The 13,783-nt window shown below is 38.6% G+C and overlaps 1 protein-coding gene across 13 annotated transcripts in view; it reads left to right on the top strand.

Moving 5' to 3' along the window:
• Positions 1-13,783, top strand: part of ARMC3 (armadillo repeat containing 3) — a 117,096-nt gene that overhangs the window by 19,456 nt on the left and 83,857 nt on the right. For 2 of the 13 annotated variants that reach the window (XM_087892809.1, XM_060685059.2), the window contains exon 2: positions 4,974-5,079. The exons of 7 other annotated variants lie outside the window; for them this stretch is intronic. The gene's annotated coding sequence lies outside the window, so the exon portion shown is untranslated. Of the gene's footprint in view, positions 1-2,695; positions 3,656-4,973; positions 5,080-13,783 lie in introns of those variants that run through there. 4 more of the 13 variants (XM_087892807.1, XM_060685052.2, XM_060685063.2 and 1 more) reach the window with 4 other exon arrangements.

The raw sequence follows: 13,783 nt of genomic DNA, 5'->3' as shown, positions 1-13,783 counted from the left end.
TGCTCTTAGCCATTGCCAGGTCTTGTTATTATCTATTTTCCCTGCTATTTTTGTAATATACATGCCATGTAATGCTTTGTCTTCCCATATCTCCATTCTGTTTTTATTTGGTCTTTCTTGTAGGCCAGAGTGTCAAACTCAATATCATTGAGGGCCACATCAGGGTTGTGTTTGACTTCAGGAGGCCGGGGTGAGCATGGCTGAGATGGGCATGGCCAGCTTGACATCACTCATGTTGGGGGTGCCTGTGGCCTGAGCCCTCTGCCAGAGAAAACGGACTTCCAAGCTCCATTTTTGGCTGGGATGGCCTATTGCAATACTCTGGCAGCAAAAATGGAGCTTAGGAGGGCCGCATTTTTACTGGCAGAGGCACCGCGGGCCAATCTTTCGTTATTTCCAGGGCTTCTCCACAGGCTGGATCTAAGTACCCTGCGAGCTGGATCTGGCCCTTGGGCCTTGAGTTTGACACTCCTGTTGTAGGCCAGTTTGGTCTCTTCAGTAATCAGTAAGGCTTCTTAGTATACTAGCTTTAGCACACCATCTCCATTGTCTTTCAGATATTCTTCCAATGCCCCTTTTTCTTCTTCAACCATCTGATATATTTGCAACATTCCATACTCACACTATTTTCCCTGGTAGAATCTGTCAATGTCGCTGGGAGGATGAAGGGCATGATTCATTGTCATTATTTTTCTGGTCTTCCTATCCACAGCTTTTAGTTCTGCTTGAATCCAGTCCCCTATTCTAATTGTGTATCTAATAACTGGAATTATTCAGGCGTTGATTGCCTTGATTGTATTTCCTTCACTAAATTTGGATTTTAAAATCTTCTTCACTCTTTTGATGTATTCACTTGTAACCTTGATTTCAGTGTACTTGATGTTGTCAACTTGAAGGATGCACAGGAATTTTTAGTGATCATTTTCACTCATACTCTTGATGTAATTTTCATAGGGTATCTTGATTTCTTCAGTTTTCACTATTTTTCTGTTTGATGATGAGCATGGTACATTTGTCTAGTCAAAACTCCATTGCAATGTTTTCGTTGCATGTACAGACAATGTTGAGCAACAATTCTATTTCAGAGAGTGTTTTTCCATACAACTTCAGATCGTCCATGTAAAGGATATGGGATAGTCTGGCTGATGTTTTTGATGTCTGATAGCCATAGCCTGGGTTATCTTCGTAATACCTTATTTTTTTCCCCCGGCTGCAAGGAAGGGGTAGATAGCTGTTAACAAATGTCTGAAAGTCTTGCAAGGGGGTTTCGAAATTGGCCTTGGGCCACAGCTTACAAGGGTTTTTCATTTTTCTCTATAGGATCTTGCAGCTGATCTACTTTGATGCTTTTCATTTATAGATTTTGCATGCTACTTTCCTCTGGATTCGTTAGACTTCAAAATGAAAAGCCGTTTTTTCCTCTAGAACTTCTTCAATGAGAAGTGCAGTGGGTGGAACAAGATGTTTATTTTGAGTACCAACTCTGTTTCCATAATTTCTTGATTCTAAGTAAATAGTGATAACTCCTATTTCAAATGGCACATTTCTTTTAATTATGTGCTTTAAATATTATGCTCTTTTCTGGCTGTCTTCTAATTGGAGGGGGATTGTTTTAATTAATATGTTGCCAACTGGCAAGTGCCTTTGAAATAGCTTAAAACAGAAAAAAACCCAGAACAAATTATTTTTTAGTTGAAAGAACAGGGAATAAGTAGTGAAAAATGAATATACTGAAGGTTCTGCTCTATGTGAATCATATATGAGACATTTTCTCTGTGACGAGCAAATGCCAAAGGCACAAATTTATCAACATTTAGATATATTCATATTCTAACCATGCTCTGGAATGAAATGAGATTCTTTATTAATTTATTCAGTATAATTTTTTTTTGTTTTATTTTCAATTGGCTATTTCATGAAACATTTTCCTTTTGTGAAACAAAGAGGCAATGAGAGAGATTTTCATGCAAGACATTTAAACAGGTAAAAAAAGACTAAATAATTCCCTAAGAAAGGGGCGGGTGCTAACTTCCTACATGATGCTCAATGGCAATAAAGACTATACTACTCTTCCTTCCTCTTTTTCTTCCTCCCTTCCTCCTCCTCTTCCCTCTTGTTCCCCGTCCTTCCTCCTTTTCTTTCTGCTTCTGCATTTTGCTAAGGAAAAGGTAACACTTCACAGCTGAATCACATTTCTTGGTATTTACATATTGCCTTCCGAGTTATAGTATTACACGTTATGGAGTTGTACCATTTGCTGTGATTAACTATTCCTTACTTTACGTTCCATTCTTCTGGCTTTCTTTACAGCAATTATAAACAGGACATCAGCTTGCTAATATTGGGAATGCATGGAAAGAGATACACCGTTTCACTGTTTTCCTTTTTTCCCTACAGTATTATTTCCCCCTCTCCCCGCCCTCTTCCTCGGGTGGCTAAACAGTCAAGCTGTGTGAATGGTGTTTCAGAATGGGAAGGAAGAAATAATTCTTCCAGTAAATTGAGAATGCATTAGGAAATAACACTGGGTCATGTTTCCAATTCACAATGCCTAAGCTGTGACACAGGCGGGGGGGGGGGGAGAGGAGGAGGGAAACACCGGCTTGTCCAGAAAAGGAATACCAGCATGAGCAACTTCAACCAATTCAGCCCTTGGGACTAACTACGCATGCGCTAGCAATTACACAATGAAAGCGTAGACCTATATAAAAATTAGTGAGCACCGCTTGGAACTCGAGCGCGGTCAGCGATTTGAGGGACTCGTCTTCGTAGTTATTTTGACAGCGGATAGGCCTTGATCTTTCCTAGCCAAGCATGTCAGTTTTTTTCCGGCTCAGACGAAGATCTATGAAATAGCGCGATCGTATTTAGTCGCTATCAGACTAGATTCCGAAGCAACGTCTCTCATATTAAGAACTTTTAGCCTTGATCCATTGAAGCGCAATATAATCCGTTCAGGCCTTTCCAAGCCTAACTTAGTGCACTTATTTAATTATCCATATTTGGAAAACAAATTACTGATTACGATCCTACGAACTTTTTTTAAAAAAATATGAAATGGTTTGAATGTGAATGGTTCTGCCTCGAGACCGGTGTTTTCGAACCTGGCACTTTATGATGTCCACCCATCTTAAACGCTGCCAAATCGAAAAACCGCTGCTCTTTTGTGTATAAAATGTAACCAGCATATATTCAAGCAATATAGTTGAACTGGGAAATACATAAAAGAGGTTGTGGAGGAGTGGGGGAAGTTTATCTAGCCATCTGTCTTTCAAATCTGAATTGCTCGTTTAATGTGCTTTGTATGATATTATTCCACTCCTCAAGAAAGGGAAGAATATGAACTTGGAAACTCTAACTCTATATGAGTCTAATGAATAGGAGTCTATGATCTATGACGGTAAAGTTGTGCCCCCTGGCGAAACTCTATTCTGTAGTTCAAAGCTCTAGAAACTGCTGTTACGCATGCGCCTTAAGGTTAGCGTAACCTAGCGACAAGCAGAGCGTTCTCAAGAGCACGAGATCACTATTGGGAAGTCTTGGGAACGTGTGTATCGTCCTAGACGCTCAGATACAGATCTTCCTGTGTGACTGACTGAAACTTTCTGAGGACGGTCTGAGTTGAAAAGTCATCTGAAGGAAGGAAAGCCTTTCGGTAATGCGAAAGATGTGCGCGGTGTCTGCATAAGCTTTAGTTAAGATTTCTTCGTTAAATACATTTTAGAGAATGCTTTGTATTTCATTACACAACTAATAAAGTAAGCACGTAAACAAATTGTAAGTAAAAGAAATCCTCCCATTATATTTTGTCTCCCAGTAGTTATTGTCTGTTCTCAGAAAATAATTATTTTACTGTATGCTGTCTCTTTCCTATCCCGCTGTGCAAAAGAAACTAAAAACAGCTGCCCTAAAACACTGAAAAACAAATACTGAAAGTATATTCAAAGGCTATATGTGGGGGAAAAGAACGTCCTAAAAATACATTTGCCATTAAACTCTTTTATATTTTTTTTACTAAGCTCATTTTTTTAACAAGGCAATTCAATACTGAAGTTCTGATGACTAAATTTTATTTAATGTTTTTACAGAGTTTATGTTTTTATCGATTAATGTGAGCAATCATATGAGATAGGAGGCTACGTAGGTCAAGAGAAAGGAATAATAGAAAAAGGGAAATATCAAAGTTACTTTCAGGTTTTTAGGCATATTTATACAGTGGTGCTTATAGGTTTTTGAATTTTCAATATTTTGAAAATGGTCAAAATGACCCAAAATGTAATCAAACTTTTTTCTGCTTTAACTGTCTTTTGGTCATAAGATTTACGGTATGTTATGCCTACTTTCTTTTAAGATTCAGTTCATGGAGAGATGCCCTAACTTTTCTGTAAAATTTGCTTGTAAAATTAAGAATCTACACTTCCATCAATATTGGTAAGCCATCCTGATCCAGAAGCAGCAGGCTCAAACCATGATTTGCCACCACTATGTTTCACAGATGGGATAAAACTCATATGGTGGAATGCAGTGTGTGCCTTTAAGCAAATATAACACTTTTCACAAAGTTTTGTTTTGATCTCATTTGTCCACAGAACATTTTTGCAAGAGTTTTTTGGCTTATCTGCGTAATTTTTTGCAAACTATAGATGAGAAGCAATGTTCTTTTGGAGTATAGTGGCTTTCCCTTTTCAGCCTACAGTGTTCGCTTTTGTTCAGTGTACTTTCGATGGTGATTTCACAAAACTGGCACTCATCAATGCAAGAGACCTTTAGTTCCTTAGACATTATCCTCAGGCTTTTTGAGACTTCCTGGAATATTATGCTTTGTGATTGATATGATCTTGGTTGGTTGACCACTCTTGGGAAGGAAAACAGTGGTGTTAAATTGTCTCCATTTGTATCCCATCTGTCTAACAGTGGACTGGTAGAGTCTAAATTCTTTAAAACTGGTTTTGTCATCTTTTCCACCCATTAAGGTCCTCAGAAATCTCCTTTGTACAAGCCATGATACATTTCCACATTCCTGTGTTGTGAAGATTGGAGTTTGAGAGTAGATATCTACAATTCTGTTCTTTAAAGAAGGTAGGACTTCCCACACTCAGAACTGATTGTTGTCCCTTTGATTGAAAATATCTGATTCTAATTTCTTGTTCAAATGAACTGATAATCTTAGACTTACTTTTGTCATACTGAAGTATGTAGCTTTGGATCATTTTCTCAATAGATCAATGAACAAGTATATTTTTGAATAGAATATGGCTCTTTTCCAAGATGGGGCTGAACAGTAAGGAGTTTTTTCTCTCTTGCCGACATTCTGCTGATTTTGCTGCCAAAGCTGTTTTTCTGGCAGTGCTGCTCTCTGGATTTGAATGGGAGCACTTAGGAATGACCAAGACAGCTTTTGGATGGTCATGGATCCACCTGGGAAGGAGAGTCTTGAAGATTCCAGTTCCTTATGGGAATGGTTAGAAAGTCACTGGTCATCCATCTTCCTCTCGGAAATTCATTTTCTTAAGCATTTCTGGGTTTTAACTTCACTTTTTGTTTTGCTCTGTTTTTTATTGTTGATTGGATGGTTGAATGCTGGTTTATTATAACCCCTTGCTGGACTCTAGCTGTTCTTTTTTTCTTTCTTCCTTTGATTTATGTTGTTGTTTTGAATAACTTTCAGTTTTCCATAAGGAAACGTGTTCTTGGATGGTGAAAGTGCTTTCATTTGATTTATATTAATATTGGACTCTGACCACAGAATTTTTGCATTTTATTGATTTGCAAAATATTTAGAGCTTATTTTTTTAATCTTTGTTTTAATCTTGGAATGAAATATTCAGAAAATATCTTCTCTCTATTATATATATATATATATATATATATATATATATATATATATATATATATATATATATATATATTTGTTTTCTGAGGTTTTCGCAGGTGTTTGTATGTAGGTCTTTGGTTATTCGGGTTTTCTTCCGCGTAAAATTGGAAGTATCTTGGCGACGTTTCGACGAAGTCTCATTCATCATCTTCAGGCTGGTGTTTTCGGCTTTGTGCTTCTAGGAGCAATGTGTGATCGCAGCTTATCCCTCCTTTTAACTGCCAGTGGGGGTGTGAACTGATTGGGTGGGACCTTGGCTATGTTCTGATTGGGTGGAGGTGTGTTCTGATTGGTTGGGGGCTTGGCTGTGCTCTGATTGGATGGGGGTGTGTTCTGTTTAGGTAGGGGCTTGGTTGTGCTTGGGTTAGTTTGAGTAGTCAGAAAAGAGGAACCAACTTTTTCCCTGGTCCAGCACCTTTGAGCCACAGAACATGAAATTGACTTTAAAAAGACCAGAACTATCACCAAAACTGAACACTATAACAACAGAATAATCAGAGAAGCCATTGAGATAGAAAAACGCCCACACAGCATGAATAAACAAGATGATACCTCCCGCCTACCAGCCATTTGGAAACCCGCCCTTATTGACAAACGAGTTCTAACACTAAGAATGACACCAGACCCACACTCACGAAAACGACACAGGATATCACCACCACACATCCACACAAAAAACAAACCCAAATCCACACCGATGAGGCACGACCACAAACCAGAAGCCAGACCACAGCTGCATCATTAACAAATTTTGATAAATTTTCTAAAAGTTGATAACAATAACAATTTGTTAACAGAGGGTTTTGAAACTAACCTTACTTATTATTATTATTTTGTTTCCTGTTAACTATTTTGTCATTAATATAGTACATACATGACGTCAATGATTTGCAAATAGATTTAGTAATTTAAAATTTTGAGGGCATGTTTCACAAGCGGTGGGAATAATGTTATTATTGTTGTTGTTGTTAGTCGTGAGGTCATGTCCGACCCATTGCATCCCTATGGATATCATTCCTCCAGGCCTTCCTGTCCTCTACCATCCCTTGGAGACCATTCAAGCTCACGCCGACTGCTTCAGTGACTCCATCCAGACATCTCTTTCTTCTTTTGCCCTCAATGGTTCCCAGCATTAGACTCTTCTCCACTGAGTTATTCCTTCTCATTAGGTGGCCAAAGCATTTGAGTTTCATCTTCAGGATCTGGCCTTCTAAAGAGCAGTCAGGGTTGATCCTTCTCTAGGGCTGACCAGTTTGATTGCCTTGCAGTCCAAGGGACTCACAGGAGTGTTCTCACGCACCATAGTTCAAAGGCCTCAATTCTTTGGCTCTCAGCCTTCCTTATGGTCTAATTTTCACAGCCATACATTGCATCTGGGAAAACCATAGCCTTAACTGTACTCACTTTTGTTGGCAGGGTGATGTTTCTGCTTTTTAGTATGCTGTCTAGATTTACCATAGCTTTCCTCCCCAGGAGCAAGCATCTTTAAATTTATTGGCTGTAGTTCCCATCTGCGGTGATCTTGGAGCCCAGGAAAATAAAATCTGTCACTACCTCCATTTCTTCCCCATCTATTTGCCAGGAATTGAGAGGGCCGGATGCCATGATCTTAGTTTTCTTAATGTTGAGTTTGAAGCCAACTTTTGCACTCTCCTCCTCCACCCACATCAAGAGGCTCTTTGTTCCTCTTCCCTTTCTGCCATTAGAGGTATCATCTGCATATCTGAAGTTGTTGATATTTCTCCCAGCAATCTTAATTCCAATTTGTGATTCATCTAGCCCTGCCCCTGAGCTCATCATGTGCTCAAATAATATTATAGTAGTGTATTAATCAGTATTCAACTGGGGGAGATAATATGTATATATGTGCTGATTTTTTAATGCACTTTTTAACAATGTCTTGTTTGCTTTGTGTTTTTTTCTTTCTTTGTTGGACTTTAATTTTTTTGGGGAGTTTTATATTTTAACTATTTTCAAATAAAATAAAAATAGAAAAAGAAGAATAGAACAGAACAAAATAGTTTATTTGGGAAGTGTGGCTAAACACACAAGGAATTTGTCTCCAGTATCAAAGCACTCGGTGTACTTGCAAAACAATAAAGAAATAATAAACACCCAGGAAATTCAAGTCATTACAGACAAAACTGGAATAGTGGACTGGACCCAAGCAGAACTAAAAGCCATGAATAGGAAGAGCAGAAAAATTGTGACAAATCAATCATGCCCTTCATTCTTGCAGTGACCTAGACAAACTCTAGCTACCAAGGAAAATAGGTGGGTGAGGGATGTTGCAAATATATCAGATGGTTGAAGAAGAAAAAGGGGCATTGGAAGAATATCTGAAAGACAGTGAAGAAGATGCACTAAAGCTAGTATACCCAGGAAGACTTACTGACTACTGAAGAGACCAGCTGGCCTATAGGAATGACTAAATGAAGAACAGAATGGAGGCATGGAAAGACAAAGCATTACATGGCCAATGCATTACAAAAATAGCTAGGGAAACAGATAATAACAAGACCTGGTAATGGCTAAGAGCAGGAAAGTTGAAAAAAGAACAAGGGGCTAATTCTGGCTGCATAAGAACAAGTATTAAGAACAAATGCATACAAAACCAGAATTGAGAATCCAGCAACAGACAGCAAGTTCTGCCTCTTCAAAGAAGTTGAAGAAACAGTTGACTACCTGATTGTCTGCTGAAAGATTGCACAGAGTGATTATAAGCAATGGCATGACAAAATATCAATGGTGCATTGGAAGATCTGTAAGATGTATCATTTTCCTGCAAGCAAGATCTGGTAAGACCATAAAATAGAGAAAGTCATAGAAAATAAAGAAACTAAATTGCTGGGGGAGTTTAGAATTCAAACAAACAGGTACCTATGATATAACACCTCTGACTTAACAACTGTTGGTAAGAAGGACAAAAAAGTCTGGGTAGTGGCTATGGAAGTATCTGGAGATAGCAGAATAGAAAAGAAAGAAATGGAGAAGAAAAGAAAATACAAAGATCTGCAAACAACTGTGATAAAAGAATGGAAAAATAGTATCAATAGTCATAGATGTGTTGGGTGCAATTCCAGAACAACTGGAACATCACTTGAACATCATTAGCATTGATAAATTCACCATAGGTCAACTACAAAAGATGGCTTTACTCAAAACAGCTTACATCCTGCAATGATATGTGTAATATCATCAAACATCCACATCTGCCTATCCCAGGTCTTTGGAAAGGATTTGATAGGTAGACAAAAATGCCAAACCCAGTCTGAACATGTACCTGCCTGTGTGAAGAATAGTAATATTAAAAGTGATCAACAAGTAGAAAGGGGAATAAGACCTAAAAAATGGATAAATAATACAAGCACACACTATAGGTTAATATACATAAACATTAGTAATCACTGTTTTGTCAACTGCAAGAATTTGGTGTTCAGCAGAGTGATGGCATGAGAAATCTCTCTCTGTCTAGTTGTCTTGGCATATAATACTCTGTATTGCCAACCTAAGAGTCTAAGAAGTTGAAACATTTTGTACCTAAGATGTGAAGGGTCTGGAGATATCTTGTCAGCCCACCTCTGGCCCTCACAATAAATAGTTCTCCTGTGGAAGGAAGGCTAGTTGCAGTGATTCTTTCATTAGTCTTTACTATCCGTAGCAATCTGAACCTGTCCTGTTTGATTGCTGTACCAAACCAGACACCAGTACAAATGATAAATTCAGTAATTTCTCTATAAAACTATCAGCAACTCCTGGGGCAGTTTGAACTTCCTGAGTTGATGCAGGAAGAATATTCTTTGCTGTGCTGTTTTAATGATGGTTCTGATATTAACAGGCCATTTCAGTTCTTGGAAGATTATAGAACCCCAAAACTTGAAGGACTGTATTACTGAAATCCTATTGTTGAATATAGAAAGAGGGGGATAAAATAGAATGTCTCCTCTAAAACCCATTATTACTATACTGTAATATCTACTGCGACAGAGGTGTCAACTTGATTTCATTGAGGGCTGCATCAGGGTTGTGTTTGATCTTGGAGGGGGCCAGGTGGGTATGGGTATGGCCAGCTCTATGTCACTCGTGTCGGGGACCACTGGTGGCCCGGGCAGGGCTAGGGGATCCATTGTGTCTAGCCTGCCTGCCTTCCTTCTTTCCTTCCTTCCTTCCTTCCTTCCTTCCTTCCTTCCTTCCTTCCTTCCTTCCTTTTCTTCTTTTTCCTTCCCTCTTCATTCTCCTTTCTTCTTCCTTCTCTTTCCTTTTTTTTCTTTGCTTGCTATCTTTCCTTTTTTTTCTTTCCCCCTTTTCCTTTCCTGTCCCTTCTTGAATGCTTAAATGCAAAAGGGGAAACATTTCTCCTTTTGTTTTGTTTTGCTTTTAGTTTGTTTTGCTAGTCCTCTGCCAGTGAAAATGGAGGCTGGGGGGGGGGGGCACACTGGCAGAGGCACCTTTGCTGTTTCCAGGGCAGCCCTGCGGGCCAGATCTAAGTACCCCACGGACTGCACCCAGCCTTGAGTTTGACACCCCTGTACTATGCCATTTGCTAATAGACCTGCCTTCACTATTTGTGTTAATATTATACTTTTCCTGCAATGAAAATACTTATCTCTTTCATCTCATATAATTTCACATTTAAAACAACAAATCAAGATTTCTTGCATTCATATATCATGCAAATAAGACTATAACAAATTGTACTGTATGAACCCAGGCATTCCTGTTTTGTAAATTATGGATTACAATTTATAATTATGTACAAACCATGCCATTATATTTTATTTCACAAAATGGGGGTAACTGCAATATGTGATCCTATCCAATAAATGGTTACATGAGTGTGGGTCAATTTTGCTTACATTATAACTGAAATGGAACTGAAATTGAAATTGTTTTGTTGTTGTTTTGGTTGGCATCTTAGATTTCTTTTTTAAAAATATGTATGTTTACCTCTTCCTGCCAAAATAACAGACAGCAAGCAATAGCTAAAGTCTTTGTCTCTCTAAGAACATTTAGCAGCATAATGAGTTGGGTTTAAAGAACAGCAACTTAGCCAATACACTGTGGTGAAAGAAGCAGGAGGATACTGACTTATGTAGGAGGATTTCAAGGGATTAAGAAAGTAATGCCTTTCTGAAGTGTACATTTTCCCAGTTCATAATAAATCAGTTGAGGTCAGCATAGCTAGAGTTTCATGCTGTCAACATTATCCCTTGAGACTTTGAAAGGGATCCCCAAGGACAGGGGTTAGAATTGGATGCACATATTAGCAGTGCAGACTAAAGCACAAGAATCTGCACTACTAATGCAGAGATGCCACATTTGTCAAATGCTATTTTTCAATGCTCATTTATGTGAGTGATAAATATGAAACAAATGCAAATAACAAAACTATCAAATAAAGCATATATAGCTGTTTTATGCTAAACTTATTATAGGCTGACTCAGCAATATTCATGTTTTTGAAACATCAGATCATGAAGAGATTTTCTGAACCTTGTCATCAGAAATACTGGGAAAGATTTAACCCATGGTCTAAAATAAGGATACAAATTGTTTTATTCACTTGTCAAAATATTCTGTTTCTTAGGAAGAACTTTGATTTGATAGTTTTGTCTGAATATGGTCTTGTGCATTAGATACCATATATAACTGAAGGTACATGTGATTATAAAGCATTTTATTTATCGGAAGGTAAAAAAGAACTCTTGCAAAAATCTTGGGCCGCCCAAAGTTTTTTCACCATTTATTCTTGAGTAACACCTCTTGGATCTAGGCTCTAAAGGCCTTTTTTGAAATGCAGGTTATGATTGTGGCCGGGCTTTAGGTTTGTTCCCCATTTCTTTTTTGTTTTATTTTATGTAATTAATTAGTTAAAGAATCTTTTAAAAGTTGGGGATACTTGGCAGAAACTGAAGAACATATATGACTATCCTACATTTTGATTCCAGTTCATTTTCATGTTTTTGATAGAAATTTGATAGACTTATATTTTATTCTGTGACTGATTGCTTTTTATTTATTTTATTTATTTCTTTATTTCTTCTTGTTTTCTTCTCTGTACTTTATAAACCCTTCAAATCTCCTAACTCTTTAGGAGATACACTTTTATTGTTTTAAGAATTGGGCCCACTAAGCTCCTCCTGTAATAATTAGGACAAAACAGGAAAGTTTCCCAGATTTACTTTGGATAATGAGATGGGCAGCATATAAATATACTAAATAAATAAAAGCTTACAAGAGAGATCTAAAACAAAATATTTTGTTTATGATTTATTGGTATTAAATTTATAATAGCAGGTTGTTTGACATCGTATTTATGTAAAAGAGAAACCCTTAGCATAATAGTCTTTTTAGTTTTTGAACCAGATAAACTGACAAATGAATTGTCTACTTGATACAAGTAACCACCTAGCCAGTGGTGGGATTCAAATAATTTAACAACCGGTTCTCTGCTCTAATGATTTCTTCCAACAACCAGTTCACCAAACTGCTCAGAAAGTTAACAACCGGTTCTCCTGAAGCGCAAATTGGCTGAATCCCACCACTGCTCCTAGCCTCTTTTTGCCCCACTAGAAGTTTTATTCCATCAGAATTCCACTGTAAAGATTGAACAAGAACATTTTGATTTTCTGCTAATTTTTGATGGAAATAAATCAAGAATATCAACTTTTAAGTCACAGGTATCAAACTGGCCATGTCACGTTGCTATCAGGTGATGTATCGTGATGTTTTTTCCCTTCACGGAGCTGGGGTGAGCATGGTCTGCGCATGACGCATCCGGCCCGTGGGCCGCCAGTTTGACACCCGTGTTTTAACTTATCAGATAGATTCAACATACATAAAATCTATCAAAACACAATTATTTTAATCTTATTATTGGCAACTTGAAAGACAGGGTCATATCAACCTTTACCTTATTATATTGACATCTCTTTAACTGACTGAATAGCTAGTATGTTGTGTTTCTTTTAAATTCATGTTAGAACAATTTGTTTCTTAAAATCTCTGTCTTCTGGGAGGAGAATTTTATTGTTCTACGCAGGAAGATATGTGAAACCACATTTTCCTGACTCACTGCTCCGACATTCCTATGCCTGGGTATCCTTCACTCCTATTGGTCTGACTGAGTGCCAATCATTTTTCCTCTGCAGCTGGGGTCACGCCCACTCCGACTCCGCATGCGCAGTCTTGTCACTCAGTCTGTGTGATCAGACTTGAGTGCCTTTACTCCTTACAATATTTGGTGACTTTTTGTTTTTTTCTTTTCCAATTTAGCCTCTTTTTGTGAGTTTTTTCTTTAGTGAGGGCTGCGTGTTGTGGGATCAGCGAAAAAACGCCGCGCTTTGACGGATTGGTGCCTCCGGGGCTCCAGAGCGCCAGCCGCCATTTTTTTGTTACTTTGACAGCAGCAATTCGGAGACTTGTCTTGGACCGCCTCAGGCAGCCATTTGCCGTGGTGTAAGAGCTGGTTGTCTGGCGTCCCAGCAGAACCGCCTTCACCATCGCAGCCCTCAGTATTTAGTGGCATTGGAGTCCCTGCCTTTGCAAGCAGACTTGTATTGTTGGGAGGACGCTTCGCGGCGGTTGAATTTCCTGCCAAAATTTTTGTCTTGCCAGTCTGTGAGAGCACAGAGGAACCAGGGAACAGCTGTGACTGCAATTCGCCAGTGTCCGACCTCTCATAATTCGGCACTTTCTAGCTGCTCCGTTTGCTGTGTGTGCAGTTCGCTGAGGGGATACTCTGCTCGCGACCGCCATTTGTGCTGCTACTTGCCGCACGCCATTTCGAGGTCTTCAAAACGGGCCGTTTCTTCTACAACTTCTGGACTGGAGTTTCCAGAGCTGTGAGCAAAGCGACAGGCTGTGGACGAGGTCCCTACATTGCCCTGCCTCCTGCCATCATGCTCC

This window comes from Pantherophis guttatus, chromosome 4 (genome assembly GCF_059756535.1).
Source record: "Pantherophis guttatus breed Tessera chromosome 4, ASM5975653v1, whole genome shotgun sequence".
In the NCBI taxonomy this organism is placed as follows: domain Eukaryota; kingdom Metazoa; phylum Chordata; class Lepidosauria; order Squamata; family Colubridae; genus Pantherophis; species Pantherophis guttatus.
The sequence above is the reverse complement of the archived record's forward strand: the minus strand, read 5'-3'. Positions and strand labels throughout refer to the sequence as shown.